Source organism: Apium graveolens, chromosome 8, assembly GCF_009905375.1.
Source record: "Apium graveolens cultivar Ventura chromosome 8, ASM990537v1, whole genome shotgun sequence".
Classification (NCBI taxonomy): domain Eukaryota; kingdom Viridiplantae; phylum Streptophyta; class Magnoliopsida; order Apiales; family Apiaceae; genus Apium; species Apium graveolens.
This window is the reverse complement of record NC_133654.1, coordinates 42713415-42735041: the sequence shown is the minus strand read 5'-3', so window position 1 is coordinate 42735041 and position 21627 is coordinate 42713415.

Here is a 21627-nt window from a genome sequence, read left to right as displayed (position 1 = left end):
GCATATTCACAACAATCTCCCCCAATTTATGTCTACTGGAATTGTAGCCATAAATTAAGAGACACTTGATGATTACAAAACATCCTTAACATATATCTTTAAAGATAAGTAGATAAAACTGAAAGTGCTTCAATTTAAACAAAATGTACAAGGTTTGGCTCACAGTCAGTTCAAGATGCTCCTCTAGCCTGAGTAGATTTTTCTAGTTTCTTGAAGGTCTGGATCTTCTTCCAAGCTTTCTATTGTTTTCTTCAATTTGATTCTATAGCTGCCTGTGGAATTCTAATTCATCAGATTCTGAGAGATCTAACATTTCTTGGATCTCCAAGAGAGTCTCATCGCTAGAGATACTCAATTGGTCTTCTAATCTGAAGAATCTTCTCACACCCTTGTCATCCATGAATTCCATCAGCCAGTAGGGCCTTAGATGCACTCTTCTCCATGTGTATGGGATGATAAGAGTCTTGGGAAGTGCATCTATGGCTCTAACACTCCTTAGCTCTTCAATCTTCTTCAATACTAATCTTCTTGCAGTTACATTGAACCCGAAGTTTTTCTTGAAGGATGAATAGACTTTGATCAATACAGCTTGGCTTTCTTGAAGTATCCTGTGAAGAGGCCACTGAATCTCCCTTCCTCCTTTGTACTTGAACACCAACATTTCAGGTAGATTTCTGTATGCATCAATTGCCCTTACCTCATCCAGCTCCTCCAGATAAAGGTTTAGATCTGAGAATTCTTTGATGTCACATAAGTACAAGTAGTCTCCCCTGTTGACCTTGGGTTGAGCTTTGACTACTGACTTGGATTTGAGAGGTGACAACTTCACTTTCTTGACTGCCCTTGACTTTGTCCTTCTTGGCTTAGTAAGAATTGGCAAGTTGAAGTCAGGAATTGGTAATTTATCCCACTCTATTGGCTCATCCTTTGGCACAATAGGCTCTCCATGTATGTTCCTGTAGGGGTCCACCACCCTTATATCTTCAAATACCACAGAGGGCTTTGATGATTGAGTTTTAGCTTGAGTGGATTCCTTAGGAAATTGATCTTCCAATTCCTTGTCAACAACATCCAATTTCCTTTTTGTTCTTTTAGTCAGTTCTTTCTTTCTTGGGGATTTCTTATGTTCTTCAATCTTCTTCTTTGATTCAGTAGCTTGAGATGGTTGAGAGGGAATTTGTTGAGAAGAATTCACAGCCTGTAGCTTGGCCAAGATAGCAAACTGTTCTTTCTTTTATTTAGACTTCTTTGCATCTAGAGCATCTTGCCTCTTTTCCTGCTTCAATCTGGCTTTTTCTTCTTTCTTTCCATGAGCAAATTGTGGATGTCCAGCTACCACACAAATTTCCTTCCCATTTCTGAATATCTTTGCAATTCTCTTTCTTGAGGCTGAATCAGCTGGATCTTTGTAGAAGACAATAGATCTTGACAGAAGCTTCTTTTCATCAGGCTTGGGTGTCTCATACACAGTATCCATAGGGTTCTTCAAAGATGACTTTGGATAGTTTGCCCTTGGTTTAAGAATTATCTCAGCCTTTGTAGTCTTGATGCAGGAAGATTGTCCTTTCTCCAGATAGTTCATGCTCATCTCATTCACACTGATTGGATTGACATGATCAGAGTCAACTTTCCTTTATCAGCATCTTTCAAATTTTCTGCTGCTGCATTGATAAGATCTATACCATCTGCAACTGGTGGCTTGGAGATAGTAATTGAAGGTACATTTACTTTGCTGATTTGAACTAGAAGTTTATCCCCCTCAGTTGGTCCTTTCTCCCCCTTACTTGATTCTCTCTCCCCTTTTTTGTTATCATCAAGTGGAGGAGTTAGGCCTTGTGCTTTAGCCAGTTGCATAAGAAGATTTGTCTGAGTCTGTTGATTTTGAAGAAGTAGAGCCACTGAATTCTCAATAACTTGAACTCTGTTCTCCAGCTTGGCTATCTTCTTGTCAGAATCTGATTATCTCCTTAATCTCAGTAATAGATCTTGCATGGTACCATATGGCATTGCTGAATCTAGCTTCTCAGAGTTATAGGTCTTCAAGTCAGCTATATCTCTTTTCAATTCATCCACACTGAGATTTTGTCTTAAGTGCTGGATCTTCATTAGATGTAGAGAGTCCAGGTGAGCTTGAAGAACAGCCTTGGTACCAGCATCTGAAGTTTCCTGAAGGGCCTGTTGAATAACTATTACTTGTTTGACCAAAGACACCTCAAATTGTCCTGGTGTAGATTCCTTTGCCCATGCCCATTCAGGTAAACTTAAAGCAGAACTTGGACCTTCAGCTCCCCCTAAGTTCATGCTTCCATACAAAGAACCAGAGTCATCATCATCAGAATTTACTCCAAATTCTTCAGATGGCTCTCCAGCTTGAGAAGGCATTCTGTTCACAGCAGCTTTATCTCTTTGAAGGGATTCTGTGGTGTGCACCAAATTCAAAGTCTGCTCTGCCTCCACATTGCCCTGAGCAGCCAACAATTAATAGGCTGAAACAGGGTGAGTAAAAGTGTCAGCATCCAAGGAAATGTTATCAATTACAGCTTTGTAATGTTGCTGAAATTGTCTTTCCTTTTCAGCATCATCCACAATCATTGACTCAATAGCAATGGTTGGTTCCATCCTTATTTCTCCTGTACCTGCCTTTCTCTCATATTCTCTCTTTTGTTGCATCAGGGTCTCACCCTGGCTCCCCACCCTCACACCCTCACCTTCACCTACTAAGGTGGGACTCCTCTCACTCACTTTTGCCAATCCTGAAGGAATGGATTGCTGAGATTCACTCTTTTCCTCTCCTTTTGCCTAAGAGCAACCCAGCCTCTCACTCAATGCACTCTCCTCTCTCAGTCCTAAGAGTGATTGTATTACCACTAAATCTTCTGCACTTGAAATTATTGAAGTTTAAAGTTGTGCAGAGACACTCGACGGATAAGTGATATCCGTCGGGTGAATGGTAAAGCTATCCGACGGATAACTGCTGTTAAGCTTATCCGTCGGGATACAATCACTACTCGACGGATGAGAAATATCCATCGAGAGAGTAGAAATGAATGAGGTGGGAAGAGAAACTATTGTTGACTCTGTGTTGATTGAAGTTATTTGAGGCACAGATGTCACAATAGAATCTGAAAGAATTGGCAAGTGAGCCAACAAATCATCTAAAAGATGATGCTCACTTGCACTAGATTTTGGCTTCCCCAACAAAGTTAAAGAAGGGGAATCAGGAATTGAAGTGTTTATCATGTCCACTTCCAGTGAGTTAGTTGGTGAGTATGGTGTTTCAGTGGCTTCTATAATGAGAGATTTTGGCTGTGACTCCACATTTATTGGAGCCACATCAATCTGAATTTGAGAAGGTGCAGGGATTGTGTCTTTAGCACCAGTTTGCACTAAGTGTGTGCCCTGTGCATCCCCAGTTGTTTTGGATTTCTTCTTTCTGGTGTAAGTTTGGGGTGAGCTTGTGTCCCTAACCCTTTTGGCCTGTGCTCTTGGATGAGAGCTTTGTTCAATAGCCACATCCTTTTGGGAGGATGCAGCTAGAAGTGAGCTTTTGTCCTTTTTAAGCACTGCAGTTTGTTGGGAAACTGCAGTGTGGCTAGGCTGGGATTCACTCAACTCTCCAACCTTATCCTTGGGGTTTCTTTGATGTTCACCCCTTCCCTCACCTATCTTACTCTCCTTCACACTCCCCTCTTTGGCTTTGGTAGATTTTTCAACTGGTACCTTTTGAGAGATACCAGAGGGGGTTTTCTTTGATTTGGATTTGGAAATTACAGTTGATTTGGCAGCTTTGGTAGGCAACTGTTTGGTCATTGTCACAGTTTCCATAGCTATGCCTGAAGTCAAAGAAATAGAGGAGATTGGAGTAGTTGAGGGTATGGATGAACTTACCTCACTTACCTGAGGTGCCAGTATTGCAGGGAAATAGAACATTGGCACATCCCTGTGATGGTTGGCTCTGTTCAAGTCTACAATGATTCTTCTCTCTTGAACCCAACAAGCTAATTTGTTGTCTGGGTTCTCAAGTACAATCTCTTGACAAAGATGGTTAGCCAAAAGTATAAAAAATCTAGTATAGTAAATATTCTTTCCTCTTTTGGCTAAGTCACCTAGTTTAAAACCTCACTCATACACAACAAGGTCACTGAAATTGTAATATTTGTCTGTAACTAGCATGTATAGCATGTTAAGCATGGAAATGTTCACAGAATCAAAATTACTGATTTTTCCAGAAAAGACTTTAGTTACAACATCACACAAATAACTCCATTCCTTCCTAAGACCTGGTCTTCTAATTTCACTTAGTTTTGTAGTAGGAAGTGCATAATGAATGGAATTGAGCATATTGACAATATCAGTGTCAGTGTGTGGTGCAGTTACATTATCATCAGGAATCTTGAAACATGCTTTTATTACATCACTATTGATACACCTTTGATGGTCAGAGTGATGGTTTTGTTAGTAGAGTTGTAGATTGATGTTGTCCACATCTCCTCAACAACTTCACAATAAATTGTGGGTGATTCCAGCATGGCAAAACTTAACTTACAGTTCTTCACGAAGTCCATCATCTTATGATAGTCTTCAGATTGCTGAATACCCTTATTGACCAAAGCAGTGAAATTGTTCTTCTCATAGATGAACCTAGTTTGTGACATGATCTTTACTACGGGTGCCATTGTTAGAGAAGAAAAGCTTGAAGAGAAAGAGGATTTTTGCTTGAGAGAGAATGAAATAACACAGTTGAATTTGAGAGTGATAAAAGAAAATGATTAGAATGAAATAAGCTTTTATACTTTACTCAAAATCAATGGATAAAAATAATAAAGAGAAGTAAATTACCCAATAGAAATTGCCTAAAATAGCCGTTTTAAAATAAACTGTAAAAATTCCACCCATTATCCGTCGTGTAATGCTTACAAACTGTAAGTATACTCGATGGATAATGTTCAGGGAATTAACGGTTAAGATTTAGACACTTCGACGGATGAGGATAGACTGTTATCCGTCGACCTTTAAAATATTCCAGAAAAGTAATTGATTTTTATTTACAATTTGTATATCGACGGATGACTCAACCCGATGGATAATGGTCATCCGCCGAGATGCAAATTTTGACTTAGCCAAAATTTCATCCAAGACTAAAAATCAACTAAATTTCTGGCTACTTTTCAACTTGCAAAATAATTCAGATAAATTCAAGAGTAATTAAGCATACCTAACTCACTTACCAACCTAGAAAAGGTGGATTCATCCAGTGGCTTGGTAAAAATATCTACAAGTTGCTTCTCACTTAGAACAAAATGTAACTCTACAGTACCATTCATTACATGTTCCCTTATGAAATGGTACTTGATGTCTATATGCTTTGTCCTTGAATGTTGTACTGGATTTTCAGTGATGGCAATTGCACTTGTGTTGTCACAGAAAATAGGAATCCTTTCAACTTGCAAACCATAGTCTAGCAATTGATTTTTCATCCATAAAATCTGTGCACAGCAACTACCAGCAGCAATATATTCAGCTTCAGCTGTAAAAGTAGAAACTGAATTTTGCTTTTTACTGAACTAGGACACAAGCTTGTCTCCTAAAAATTGACAGGTTCCTGTTGTGCTTTTTCTGTAAATTCTGCAACCTGCATAGTCTGCATCTGAATAACCAGTTAGATCAAAACCAGAATCTCTAGGATACCAAATGCCAAGTTTTGGTGTTCCTTTGAGATATCTGAAAATTCTCTTAATAGCTATTAAGTGAGACTCTCTAGGATCAGCCTGAAATCTAGCACATAAACATGTAGCAAACATTATATCTAGCCTACTAGCTGTTAAGTACAGAAGTGAGCCAACCATGCCTCTATAACTTAAAATATCCACAGACTTTTCAGTAGTGTTTAGTTCAAGCTTAGTTGCAGTGGCCATGGGAGTTTTTGCAGATGTGCAATCCATTAGATCAAACTTCTTTAAAAGATCAAAAATATATTTAGTTTGACTAATGAATATTCCATCACTAACTTGCTTAACTTGTAAACCAAGAAAGTAAGTTAGTTCTCCCATCATACTCATTTCATACTTACTTTGCATCAGTTTGGCAAACTTTTTACAAAGTTTCTCATCTGTAGAGCCAAATATAATATCATCTACATAAATTTGAACAAGTATGCTAGAGCCATTAACATTTCTGAAAAATAAAGTTTTATCTACAGTACCTCTTGTGAAGTGATTTTCCAAAAGGAACTTTGATAAAGCGTCATACCAGGCTCTAGGTGCTTGCTTTAGTCCATAAAGTGCTTTCAGTAGATAATATACATACTCTGGGAAATTTGGATCTTCAAACCCAGGAGGTTGACTTACATACACTTCTTCCTCCAAATCTCCATTCAGAAATGCACTTTTGACATCCATTTGATAGACCTTGAAATTGGCATGGGCTGCATAGGCTAAGAAGATTCTGATGGCTTCAAGTCTTGCAACAGGAGTAAATGTTTCATCAAAATCTATCCCTTCTTGCTGGCAATAGCCTTAGCAACCAATCTTGCTTTGTTCCTTACTACTATGCCATTTTCATCCATCTTGTTTCTGAATACCCATTTGGTGTCTATTGGATTCTTTCCTTTAGGCTTGGGTACCAGCTTCCATACTTTATTCCTTTCAAATTGGTTTAGCTCCTCCTGTATAGCTAAAATCCAATCAGGATCTAACAAGGCTTCTTCTACCTTCTTTGGTTCTTCCTTAGACAGGAAGCTGCTGTATAGACATTCTTCTTGAGTTGCTCTCCTGGTTTGAACTCTGGAAGAAACATCACCAATAATCAGTTCAAAGGGGTGATCTTTTATCCATTTTCTTGGTTGAGGTAGATTAGCCCTAGATGAAGAGACCTTAATGTTGTCGTGATGTGTGATTGAGTTTTGATTGCTAGAAACTCCCCCTGAGTTTGTGGATCTTTGATTTGAGATATGGGTACTTTCTATGGGTGATCTGCCTTGACTTCCTGCTCCTTTTGATAACCCGACGGATGGTGAATCTTGAGTACCGACGGATGAGGCAGGTTATCTTCCGACGGATAATACAGATTGCCTTCCGACGGATGAAGCATTATGTAACTCGACGGATGTTGAGTTTTGTGCTTCATTTGTGGTAGATTTGTCTGCATTATCCTTAAACACTCTTTCTTGATCACTCTCATCATCACTTTCATCACTGACCATCTCAACATTGTCGAATTTGAGGCTTTCATGGTAATCTCCATCTCTTAGTCCTTCCATCTTTTTATCATCAAACACAACATGTATAGATTCAACAACAACGTTGGTTCTTAGATTGTAGACTCTATATGCTTTACCAACAGCATATCCAACAAAAATTCCTTCATCTGCTTTAGCATCAAACTTCCCATTTTGGTCAGTTTGATTTCTCAGAATATAGCATTTACAGCCAAAGACATGAAGAAAGTTTAAAGTTGGCTTCTTGTTCTTGAACAATTGATAAGGTGTCATGCATCTTGCTTGATTAATCAGAGAGATGTTCTGAGTGTAGCATGCAGTGTTTACAGCTTCAGCCCAGAAATAAGTTGGTAATTTTGATTCTTCAAGCATTGTCCTTGCAGCTTCAATAAGAGATCTATTCTTTCTTTCCACTACTCCATTCTGTTGTGGAGTCCTTGCTGCGGAAAACTCATGCAAGATCCCATTTTCCTCACAAAATACTCTCATGATATAGTTCTTGAACTCAGTTCCATTGTCACTCCTGATTCTTCTAACTTTGAAATCAGGATGATTGTTAACTTGCCTTATGTGATTGATGATGATTTCACTAGCCTCATCTTTGGACTTTAGGAAATATGTCCAAGAGAACTTTGAGAAATCATCTACAATTACTAGGCAAAATCTTTTCTTTGAAATTGACAATACATTGACTGGTCCAAACAAATCCATGTGAAGTAGTTGCAGAGGCTCTTCAATTGCTGAATCAAGTTTCTTCCTGAATGATGCTTTGATCTGCTTTCCCTTTTGGCAGGCATCACACAGTCCATCCTTTGTAAACTCCACTAGAGGAATGCCTCTTACTAGTTCTTTCTTTACCAGATCATTCATGGTCTTCAAGTTTAAATGGGATAGATTCTTGTGCCATAACCAACTTTCATCTTGACTTGCTTTACTGAGAAGACAAGTTACAGATTCTGCTTTAGTTGAGTTGAAGTCAGCTAGATACACATTTCCTCTTCTCACACCAGTGAGAACCACTTTGTTGTTTTGATTGTTAATCACAACACATGTTTCTTTGTTGAAGGTTACTGAGTTGCCTTTGTCACAAAGCTGGCTGATACTCAACAGATTGTGTTTGAGACCATCCACTAAGGCAACCTCTTCAATGATGATATTGTCCTTTGAAATCAAGCCATATCCCACAGTATAACCTTTGCTGTCATCTCCAAAAGTGATACTTGGGCCAGCTCTCTCTTCAAACTCTGTGAGCAGGGTAGAATCACCAGTCATGTATCTTGAACAACCACTATCCAAGTACCAAAGATTCCTTCTGTTTCCCTGCACACATCAAAATCAAATCAAGTTGATTTTGGTACCCAAGTTTCCTTGGGTCCTGCCTTGTTAGCTTTCTTCTTTTGTTTCTTAGGTCTTAACTCATTTGACTTAGGAATTTCAGATTCTTCCTTAGTCATTTAGGTTGGGCCTTTGAAACCACTAGATGCAACAGAATTATCATGCATGTTATGGCTAACAGGAAATGGCATGCTTGGTGCAAACATGTTATTCCAGTGAGGCATGCTAAATGGCATTTGAGGCATATTGTATGCAGCATAATATGGATTAGGTGCAAATGGCATATTAGCAAACTGTGCATTCATGTTCTGTGTAGGCATAGCATTAACAGGCATGGGAGGCATGGCATTCATGTTAGAGAATTGAGGCTGAACAGATATGAGAGTAGGCATGGCAGATTTGCAATTAACAGACAAATGATTTACACTACCACACTTGACACAGATTTTTCTAGGAGCATATTTATCAGGTGTGTAGTTATTGCGTTTGTTAATCCCTACTTTACCATTTCTATTGTTTTCCTTTTAGTCTCTGTTTTACCTCTATCTTCTCAAGTCTGTCACTTAACTGTTTGACAGTCATGTGACCAACATTAGCCTTCTTCCCTTTCTTGGCTTGACTTGACTCTCCTGAAACAAAGTTCTTGGAAACAGACCCATACTTATCATTTAGCTTGGTTAATTTGGCTTTGCTAATGGGTTTGCTTACAGCCGACAGATGAGGATTTTTATCATTTGACGGATAACACTTTTTGTTATCCGACAGATAGTCCTCATCATCCGTCGAGTCTACATCTGTCAGCAACCCATCTACCAAAATAGGTTCTAGTTTCTCCTTATTCTTTTTCCAGGCTTCATCACAAAAAGACTCAATTCCTTGAACCTTGGTGATTTGAGCATGAACATCTCTAGATGTTTTCCATGCTTTAATCACCTCTTGTTCACGATCGAGCTGCTTCTTTAAAATTTCTTCCTTTTTCAAGGACTCAGTTAATTCCTCCTTGGCAATTCTACACTCAATTTTTAGTTTCTCAAACTCAACAAACTGAGACTCAAGCACATTATTCCTCTCACTCAAAAACAAGTTGTTTTCTTTGATTTTAGCATTTTCTTTAGTGAGGGACTTAAGTGTAACACGCAAATGATACAATTCTGTAGACATGTCATTTATTGCATCATTACACTCAGCTTTAGATAAATGTGCAAGGTTTGTAGTGATTACCTGATTGCTTGAGGAACTTGTCTCTGTTTTATCAGACTTGGCCATAAGGGCTAGATTGACATAGCTGACATCTTCATCTTCATCCAAGCCATCAGCTGCCCAATCATTCTCTTGTGTAATAAAAGCCCTGTCCTTTTGTTTGAGTAGATCAAAGTATTTTTGCTTGTAATCTACAGACTCAAATCTTTTGTTACTGGAATCTGACTTTTACACCCATTTGCAAAATGCCCTGCCAAGCCACATTTGAAACACTTGAATTTTAATTTATCCACCATGTTTCTATTTGGCTTGGCAGCTCCAAAATTCTTCTTGAACTTGAGCTTGGCAAATCTTCTTGAAAGGAATGTTAGATGTTCATCAATGTCCTCCATGTCATCTTGGCTCAATGAATCTTCATTTTCTGCAGCTAGCCCTTTACCCTTGCTTTCACAGGCCTTTGAAGTTGATTCCACATCTTCCATCTTCACTTCTTTCTCCTTTTCCAGATCAGCAACTAGTGCAATGGATCCTCCTTTCTTCTTTCCTCTCTCCATTCTTTCATCCTGCTCTATTTCAAGCTCATAGGTCTTCAGAATGCCATACAGTCTCTCCAAAGTAAACTCATTATAATCTTGTGAGTTTCTCAATGAGACTGTCATTGGTTTCCATTCCTTTGGAAGAGATCTGAGAAATTTCAGATTGGAGTCTTTAGTCTGATAGACTCTTCCATGCAATTTAAGAGCATTTAGTAGCTTTTGGAATCTACTAAAAATGTCAGTGACTCACTTTCTTCATTGTGAAAATGCTCATATTGCTGAATCAGGAGCTGCATTTTATTTTCTCTTACTTGCTCAGTACCATCACAGATTATCTGTATTGTGTCCCAAACTTCCTTGGCAGTCTTGCAGTTGATAATGTTATCAAACATGTCTGCATCAACACCATTGAACAGAATGTTCATGGCCTTTTTATCTTTCCTGACTTGTTCAATATCAGGATCAGACCATTCATGCCTTGGCTTTGGAACAGATGGTTCAATTCCTGTTACAGCTCTCATTGGAACATTAGGGCCTCTTTCTATGCAGTCCACATAGGCCTCATCTTGAGAAAGCATATGAAGATGCATCTTTACCTTCCAATGATGGTAATTATCTTTATCAAGAAAAGGAATCTTGACTCCAACATCTTTCTTGTTCATCTTGCTGAATTGTTTTGATCTTTAAACTCTTTGTAGATTAAGAGCTTGCTCTGATACCAATTGTTAGTCCCTTAACAATATAGAAGAATTACAGAAGGGCGGGTTGAATGGAATTCTTGAGCCTTTTTCTTGAAATAAAAATGTTCAACTCGATTATGGATATATTTGTTTTGATTAGCACAATGCGGAATGTAAACTTGAATGAATCAAAATATAAGTAATTAAAAACAAGAGTCTTTAAAAACTTTCTGGTGGATTTAAACAATTCCACCAGAGATATATATAATATCTCGAGAGGACTCTGTGTGCAGAAATGCTCACAGCTGCTTACAAAATAGAACTGCTGAGAATACAGGAAATGCTAAAGATTGTGCTTACAAAGATTTCTTTGTTTGTATGTTTCTCAGCTATCTCAGTTATATTTCTATTTGCTACTCTCTTGGTTTATATATTACCAAGATTACAAAGTCAAAAGAACTGAACACATATAAAATCTAACAGTCTTGATCGTTGCTGCTTTTCATCCTCTATTACCCAGTTAATGGGCTTCCACAGTGTCTTTGTATCCAACTCAACGGCTGTGTGGCAGCTTTCACTGTTCAACTGATGTTTGAATCTTGATATGATCATCCATCAACTTTCAGATCATCCGTCGATGACTTAATTGATCATCCGTCGACTGCTATGTTAAACATCCGTTGATAGTCATTTGATCATCCGTCGAAGCTTTGTTAATCATCCGTCGGTAGCTATTTTGGCACTTGACTTCATTTCACTTATACAGAATTACGAGACATTGCTTATGTACAGGTAATCAACCTATTCTGCATATCTAGTTAAAGTCAACATGACTTATATGCTACTACAGATTCTATACAAAGGTGCATACATCACTGTGCTACAAACTTATTATTACATAAGCTACTCACTCGATGGATAATAAGTTAATCATCCGTCGGGACTATAATGAGTTATCTGTCGGGACTAAAATTCTTATCCGTCGAGTGCTACATAATTTCACTAAGTAAAATCTACTTAGACATTTTGTTAAAGTGATCATCAAGTACACAACATATTCACAACAATTGGTCACTGAAATAAGAATAGGTGAGAGTAAGATAGGAATGATAGGTCGTACAAGATAGGAAAGACCCTAGGCATACTCAGGATAAATTGAGTTGAGTGCGAATTAGGGTTAGTAGATCCGAGATGGAGTTACTAAGATAGGATCGTTGAGAAAGTGTAAGGCGAATATCACAACATTATAGGTATATTGAGTTCTCAGATCATACAATAATGAGGAATCGACGGATTAACGGAGACTGGGTATGTTACCCTACTTTTCATATGATTTTGAAGGAAATGCGATTGATTTTGTGAGAACCTGTGAAAGAGATGCTAGGTGAGTTTTAGTACGAGCTAACTTAGGTATTAGGATGAGTTCCACATCAGAGGCAACCAGTTGATGGAAGCTGATGAAGAACCAACGTTGCACATTTCGAAGGCACCCCCCGTTGCGAGAAGATTCTTATCACTTATCGGGAGCTGCGCGAGGAATGATATCTACCTTACTAGTTATAGGTAAGACTAGCAAGAAGATGCGACCCTATCTATAGACAGAACGTCGAATCACATGCCTGATTGTGAGCATAATGTCAAGGGTGACGACAAGAATGTCAAAGATTGTATTAAATGTCAGCGTTGCAATAGAATTGCGAATATCATGATATACGACGGTAAATGAAGTTTCGGCGACTAATAAGTGCGAGCAGAATCCAAGGAAAAGTGGAAGAGGTACCAAAGTGGAGAGACCTTATATGGGCATTCTTTTAATTAAACATTTCATTGGTAAACCATAAAAATAGCAAGTAATGTATATAGTAAGGACGACCAAATATTTGATTTTCAAAACTTTAAAATGAGATTTTGGAAAAGATTTTCTTAATCAACTTTCAGAAAATTTTTGCATGAAATGATTTTTACAAATTGGTTGTCAAATTACTATTTATGTTCTTGTTATTATAAACAGAAAATGATCTAAAAAGAAAAATAGAATTAGACTTAGTATTGTTGATTCGAAGGGCCAAGTAGACCCACCAGCAGGGAGAGGGTTTAAAGTTTTCTGTGAAAAATGAAAGTAAACGTTGTTTAATAAAATCAATAATTGAATCGACATATTACAATATTATTTACCCAATTTATATAATTATTAAAATTTAACGATATTTATGATTTGAATGAACGAAGGATGATTGAAGGAAATGGCAGAATCTTCTAGATGGTGGAAGAAGAATCATATTTTTATCGACGAAATTGAGGCATTGCGTGATCGATGGTTATTTACGTGACATAAATGGAATCTGAAGCAGTGGTTATAAATTTCGCAAGGTCGCAGTTATAGCCAAATCATTAAAATATTAGATATGGAGGCATTTCCAGACGACATTCCGAAGTTATGACGTGACCTAAACGGTGAATTTTTCATTAGAATGATTTCTGAACGCATACGTAAGAAAAGCGTGGAAGGTGATCAACATTGACATTCTTTCTTCTTATACGATAGTATATGTTTTTCTTGATTCTTGAATACGTATGAGCTTCTTTGGTTGATAAATTATATGAGGCAAAAACGAAAAAAAAAAATTCCTGTATTTCTTCTGAATTGTTTCTCTTCTCAAATTCCTGATTGAGACAACAGTGTTATGATATGACGCTTTGTCGAAATGACGAAGAGTCGGGTGGGACGCCACCTAATCATGTGATGTATGCCATATAGTATGAAAGACTGGCCATCTTGAGTACAAATATGATTGTCTCATTCTTCACTCATCTTTCTTCCTTCAATTTTCTGATTTACAAATTCTCCCAATCGCTTGTGACATTGTTATTCCTATTCAGTTTCAATCAAAAATCATACTCATAAACTCTCCTCTTGTGTAGAGTCTATTCTCTGACGATTATAAAAGAAATTGAATAGTCCCGTGTGACAGGTAGAATTATGTGTCGAAGAAAAATATGATTGCAATCCAATAGATGATGGACAATTGCGAGCAAGGAAGAATGAATACATCAACAACGCGGTCGTGGCAAAGACATCAAATCTGACAGTTGTTCGTGTTATGAGGATCTCATCAGTATGGTAGATACATTAACGCGATGCACTTCAAATCAGAAGATTTTGACAAGAAATATATCGTTAGTAAATCGTAACGAATAAATAGGTTATAAAATAAGGAAGTAAGGTGGTGTGCGTTAGACAAAGCAAGTGAGTGTCGGGATGACAATCGAAGATCAAGGGAATTCTGAATAATGACTTAGACAGACGGTTAATACGTGAAGCATCCCTTCGTCGCGGGAAGATATTTGTCGTGAAGATTCAAGATAGAAGAAATCTTAAATATAATCGAATTTTGAACATGTTCTTCAAGAAATTGTGAAGTTCTCTAACTTACGTAAATAAGTGATGGTGAATTCAATGCTCATACCCGAGATGGTGACGAAAGTTGATGCAGAACCATATGTGGAGATGAAGCAATGGTGACTCGACGGTGAAACCTTTTAAGAAATAACGATATAACGATTAAGTTTCTACTGGATCGCAACGATAGTAATGAAAACCGTGCGTGGTTATTAAAGGATAAACAGATTAGTTAATGAAATTGAATGTGTATCGTCCAAGATAGATGATTGTTGTGGTTGGTGGAAGGATGCGGCATAATTCTTAAAAGTAATTGTACACAATTGGTAATGACAAGAAATAAGTTAAAAGAATCGTGAAATAAAATCCTTGAAAAATAATGAGATAAATTCATTAATGACAATTCGTCATATCTAAGTATGATGATGATGATCTAGTTCGAAAGCAAACTATAAGACTTGTGAATGAATTTTATTTCTGGGCATGCAATTCAATTCATTATGTAACGTCTGGGAAATATTATGCAATTATTTTTCTCAATAAATAATTATTATGTGATTTTTATGTGAATTTTGGTGAATTATTTGATGATGGATAATAATATTTCGATGTTTATTTCTGATAAAATTGAGATATTTTAATTTCCAATTATCCAGAATTAAATCTAGATAATTTTGGTATTTTTCTGGTAATTTTTGGATTATCATATGATTTTATAAGGATTTATAGAATTAATAATGATTATTTTACTTAAATATAAAATTACTTTTTAGAATCGGAAATCATTCCACTTCAATCGTTTTTGCGTTTTTACAACCCGAAACTCTTCCAAAAACACCTTCCTAACCTAATCGGATAATTCTGAACACTTTTCATGTTTTGACTTTTTAATCTGGGGTACTGTTTGACCTGTACGAGTCCCGGTGTGAAATTTTCAATACGCAAATCATTTTATATATCGATAAGAATCCATATTCTCAAAAGACGAGACATTATTATCTTATTTTTGTATAAATTATTTTATAGAAAGCTCTGTTTTGATAATTACCTAAATTTGGTATGAAAATCGTATCGTCTTTTCAGTTACTTAGCGGCTAAGTAACCTATTTTTGGATCCGGTTTGTAAATATAATTATCGAAATGTTAAATAAATAAAACAGGTGATGGTTCTGTCAGCTATGTGTTGTTGTATTATCAATTGTTTGTGAATTGTTGGATGCGAAGATTAATTTATTAATTAATTATTGAGCGTATGAATTTAATTCATTTTAAAATGATTTTAATGAATATTTATTTTCATAAATGCTAAAATTGTTTCTAAAATTATTTTTTTGCTTTAAAATTTTATTTATTATTTTTAGGAATTTATAAAATTCAGAAATCAATATTTTATCAATTATTTACCCCTAAATGATTTTCTGATTACATTTAAATGTAATTTCTGTACCAAATTCCAGAATTCTTCAAAAATTATGAAAATTTTATCTTATTACTTTTTGATTATTTCTGAGATTTTAAAATTATGTCGACAATTTTCTGTCTTTTAGACACCCGCAAGTTCATTCGTTAAATCATTAATTGCAGAAATGTTATGCATTTCAAAAATATTTTAAAAAGTTCAAAATTCATGTTTTATTTGTTTCAGAATATTTATAAAATTTAGTAATTATTCTGATATTATTTTGACGAGTTCTCGCACGCAACATGTATCGATAAATTTACGATGTGGTGACCAAAACAGGATAATAACGAGAGTAAGACAAAATAAAAAAAACAAACAAAAGGGGGGGGGCTGTGTTCAGTCGGTGCAACCCGACTCTTCCTTCTCTAATCTCTCCTTCGATCTCTCTCCCTAATCTCTCTGTCATCTCTCCCTCTCATCTCTATTCCCTCTCTCAATCTTCTTTCTTCCCTCTCTTCTCTGTTCTTCTGGTCCCTCTCTATTCTTCCGCCGCCGTGAATTTTCCGGTGAGCCGCCTTATATATTCCGGCTGGCGGTTAAAGCCGAATCAAAGTCGAATCAAAGTCAATGGCGGTTAAAGCTTATTGAGGCAAGTATTCTGGATTTTTCTTTTAAATACTGCAAGTATTCTTAAATTTTCTTTTAAATACTGCAAATATTTATTTGTTCCTATTCTAAGTTCAGAATAGTTAAATATTTTACATTTCGCTGCAATTACTCTGATTATGCACGTTCCTTTCATTATTGTTCCTATAATTCGATTGCTCTCGTGAGCAAATACCCATTCTTTCGGGTTATTTGCGAACCCTGAATTGGGATGTTTTGAGTTCAAAATGATTTAACATCAAAACACTCTACGGGATGGATAGTGATATTTTGGGGATTGAGTTTTACTTTATCCTGAGGACCAGGATGACTGGTGCCTCGAGATGGGCCGTAGTGCCTGGGGACCCGACTAGATCAATATATTGAGATATAGATCTGCATTATATTCTGACTGATCAGCAGAATATAGATGCGAACTAGTGTCCAGTCTAATTTGTTGTTGATCACTATTAACGACATTCTCTCTCGAATGGTTTTATGATTCCAGAACCGGACAAAACCCTAATTCAAGAGATGAATCGGGGAATCGCTTGGCATTTTTGGATTTTTGTTAAAGGCTGGTGACAGCCAACGTTTATTCTCTCAACTTACTCAGATAAATAGAATTGTTTTAAGATTTTGTCCGGAAGTTTTTCTTTTGATATTAATGCTTTAAACTCAAATTATATACTTGTTGGGCATTTTTGGCTCACTCTTGCTTTGTAAATTCTTATTTCTGCCAGAAACAAATATCGATAAAAGTGAATAGCTTTGATAGACAGCAGAAGTTAGAGAAAGTTCCACTGCGAGAGGTTGAAGGTGTTAGAAGAATGCAACAAGAGCATTAGTCCAAAGGTATCTACACTTGTATTTAGTTATTGTGAGTTGTAAATGGTTAGATTCTTGTTTCATACCATAACCTGTAAACGATCCGGATTCAAGGGGTTAATTGAATATTCTTTTGTTTTATGTAAAGATTGTTTTTTGTGACACCAAATCTTGACCCCGGATTTGGGTTGTTACAAGTTGGGATCAGAGCTGTAGGTTATTGGTCACTGAAATAAGAATAGGTGAGAGTAAGATAGGAATGATAGGTCATACAAGATATGAAGGACCTTAGGCATACTCAGGATAAATTGAGTTGAGTGCGAATTGGGGTTAGTAGATCCGAGATGGAGTTGCTAAGATAGGATCGTTGAGAAAGTGTAAGGTTAATATCATAACATTATAGGTATATTAAATTTTTAGATCCTACAGTAATGAGGAATTGACATCGACGGAGATTAGGTACGTTACCCTACCTTTCATATGGTTTTAAGAAAAATGCGAGTGATTCTGGTGAGAACTGGTGAAAGAAATGTTAGGTGAATTTTGGTATGATTTAATTTAGAATTAGGTTGCAGGACGAGCTCCACGTCGGAGGCCACGAGTTGATGAAAGCCGAGGAAGAGCCAAAATTGCAAGCTACAAAGGCACCACTGTTGCGAGAAGATTTTTATCACATACCGGGAACTGCACGAGGATTGATGTCTACCTTCCTAGATATAGGTAAGCATAACATCAAGGACAACAACGAGAATATGAAATATAATGGTAGACGTCAGCATTGAGTTCAAGTTAGGAATAAAATGATGTACAACGGTAATGAAGTTTCGTCGAGTAATAAGTGCGAACTGAATCCGAGGAATAGTGAAAGAGGTACCGAAGTGGAAAGACCCTTATATGGACATTCTTTTAATTAGACATTTCATTGGTAAATCAGGAAAATAGCAAGTAACTTATATAGTAATGACGACCAAATATTTGATCTTCAAAAGTTTAAAAATGAGATTTTGGAAAAGATTTCCTTAATCAACTTTCAATAGATTTTGCATGAAATAAGTTTTACAATTTGGTTGTCGAGGTACTACTTAAGTTCTTGTCATTATAAACAGAAAATGACCTAAAAAGAAGAATGGAATTAGATTCAGTGTTGTTAATTCAAAGGGCCAAGTAGACCCACCAGCAGAGAGAAGGTTTAAGGTTGCTGTGAAGAATGAAAGTAAACGTTGTTTAATAAAATCAATAATTGAATCAACATATTAAAATATTATTTACCCCAATTTATGAAATTATTAAAATCTAACGAGATTCGTGATTCGAATGGACGGAGGATGATTGAAGGAAATGGCAGAATCTTCCAGATGATTTGAGAAGAATCGTATTTTTATCGACGAAATTGAGGCATTGCGTGATCGATTGGTATTTTACACGACATAGATGAAATCTGAAGTCGTGATTTTAAATTTTGGAATGACGTGATTAAGATCAAATTATTGAAGCATTTGGTGTGAAGGTATTTCCAGGCATCATTTTGAAGCAATGAGGTAACCTAAATTGTAAACCTGTATCCGAACGATCCTGAAGGCAGATGTAGGCGAAGCATGGAAGGTGATCGACACTGACATCTTTTCTTCTAATATGATAGTATATGTTTTTTTCTTGATTCTTGAATACGACTGGAAGGAATGATTATAAATTTTATAAGGACGCGATATGCTCGAAATATTAAAGCTGTGAATATGGAGGCATTTCCAGGAGACATTCCGAAGTTATAACGTAACCTAAACGGTGAATCTCTCATCCGAATGGTCCCTGGAGGCATACGTAAATGGAGCGTGGACGGTGACAAATGGTGATCAACAATGTTATTCTTTTTCAAATACGATAGCATATATTCTTCTCGAGTTTTGAATACATATGAGCTTCTTCTGTTGATAGATCATATGAGGTGGAAATGAAAGAAAATTCTTGTATTTCTTCTGAAAGGTTTTTCTTCTCAAATTCTTGATTCCTGATTAAGATAACAGTGTTGTGATATGACGCTTTGTCGAAATGACGAAGAGTCGGGTGGGAGGCCACCTAATCATGTGTTGTATGCCATATAGTATGAAAGACTGGCCATCTTGAGTACGAATATGGTTGTCTCATTCTTCACTCATTTTTCTTCCTTCAATTTTCTGATTTACAAATTCTTTCAATTGGTTGTTGCATTGTTATTCCTTATTCTGTTTTTCAATCGAAATCATATTCACAAACTCTCCTCTTGCATCGAGTTTGTTCGTTAACGATTACAAAAGAAATAGAATAGTTCTGTGCGATAGGTAGAATTATGTGTCAAAGGAGAATGTGATTGCAAGTTGCTAAATGATGGACATTTGCAAGCAAGGAAGAATGGATACACCGACAACGTGGTCATGGCAAGGATCTCAAGTCAGATAATTGTTCGTGTTACGAGGATCTCATCAGTACAGTAGAGTACGTTAACGCGATGCACTTCAATTCAGAAGATTTCGACGAAAAATAAAATCGTTAGTGAATCGTAATGAATAAATTAGTTACAAAATAAGGAAGCAAAGTTGTGTGCGTCAGACGCTGCAAACGAGTATCGGGCCGACAATCAAAGATCAAAGAAATTCTGAACAATGATTCAGATATGCAATTACTACGTGAAGCATCCCTTTGTCGTGGGAATATATTTGTCGTGAAGATTCAAGATGGGAGAAATCTTAAATGTAATCAAACTTCGAACGTGTTCTTCAAGAAATTATGAAGTTCTCTAACTTGCGTAAATAAGTGATTGTGAATTCAATGCTCATACCCGGGTCAGTGACGAAAGTTTAATACGGGAACATAAGTGGAGATGAAGGAATGGTGATTCGACTGTGGAGTCTTTTAAGAAATAACGAGATAACGATTAAGTTTCCATCAGATTACGACGATAATAATGAAAACCGGGTGCGGTTATTAAAAGATAAACATGTTAGTTAATAAAATTGAATGTGTATCATCCAAGATAAATGATTGTTGTGATTGGTGGAAGGATGCGGCTTAATTCTTAATAGTAACTGTACACAATGGCTAATGACAAGAAATAAGTTAAAGGAATCGCGAAATAAAATCCTTGAAAAACAACGAGATAAATTCATTAATGATAATTCGTAATATTCTAAAAGAATTAAGAAATGTTCTACGTTCAAGAACAAAGAAGTATATTGTAATTCTCGTCGGTACTCCAAATAATTGTGATCTCGGTTCTTGAGAAGGTTGTTATGACCAAACCGATTTTATATAATTGGTCTTTGATTCCGGTTAGCTAGTCATTACTTGGTTTAAGTGATCATGTAAAGGAGTTAATTGATCAACTTTACCAACTAATGGTTAGTTAAATGGAGATCGATTCCAATTACATTGAGTCAAGCTCTAACATAATTTTCAGATCCGAAATCAAAGCGATAAGTAATTTGGATAAAGTAATGGCGTTAACATAAGTTGAAGGCTTAGTTCAATTAACGTGATGTTATTGTAACCAGGTGCAAGGTTTGATCCAGAAGAATACGCTCTTTTCGATGAATAAGAGGAACAAAAAGTTACTGGTACACGCTAGTAAGAAGAATATTTTTTTTTTTAAGAATTGAAGGTTCAAGATAAAGTAAAGGGATTATATCATCTGCAATAGCATTCCAGGAAGAACTTGGATGTATACCCATATCGAATGATGAATTAATGAAAGATTTAAATGTACACTTCTTTTGAATGGCGATTGAATGGAAGTTGCTGTAGAATAATGGAAAGCTAGCAAATTCAAGCACCCAATGGAAGACGGAAATTGATGAAGTCCGCATGTGAACTCAGGAAAAAGATATGATGGCCAATAAAGAGAAGTCAAACACGCGATATGTGATACGTCGAGAAAGGCTAAGGAAATAGCTACCGATGAAATTCGATAACTCTGTTAGTAAGAATTTAAATAGTACAAATAAAAGCCTTCATTCCTGTGTGAACTTCAGAAATGACCTATTTAATAATAAACAAGAGTAATATTACTAAGAAAAAGAAATTAGTTATGTGTAAAAGAGATAATGAATAATGAAAATGAAGAAATAATAAAGAAAAGAAGTGGAATTAAAAGGATGATAAAGAAATTTTCTAAAATCATCCAGAAAATATGCAAGTTGGGAACGTCGGTTGTGCCAGAACTATTAGGAGAATGAGGTGAAATGTCGATAGTTGGAGATAGGAATTCGTTCCAAAATTGCGTGTAAACAGGGATGATTAAACAAAGGTATTGATGGCAAACTGCTAGAGAAAAACATTGCAATGAATCTCATGTCGGAATTCTTTAAAACTAAAGTGAAGTCCCGGAGGTTCAAACAAATGATTTACCAAGGGTA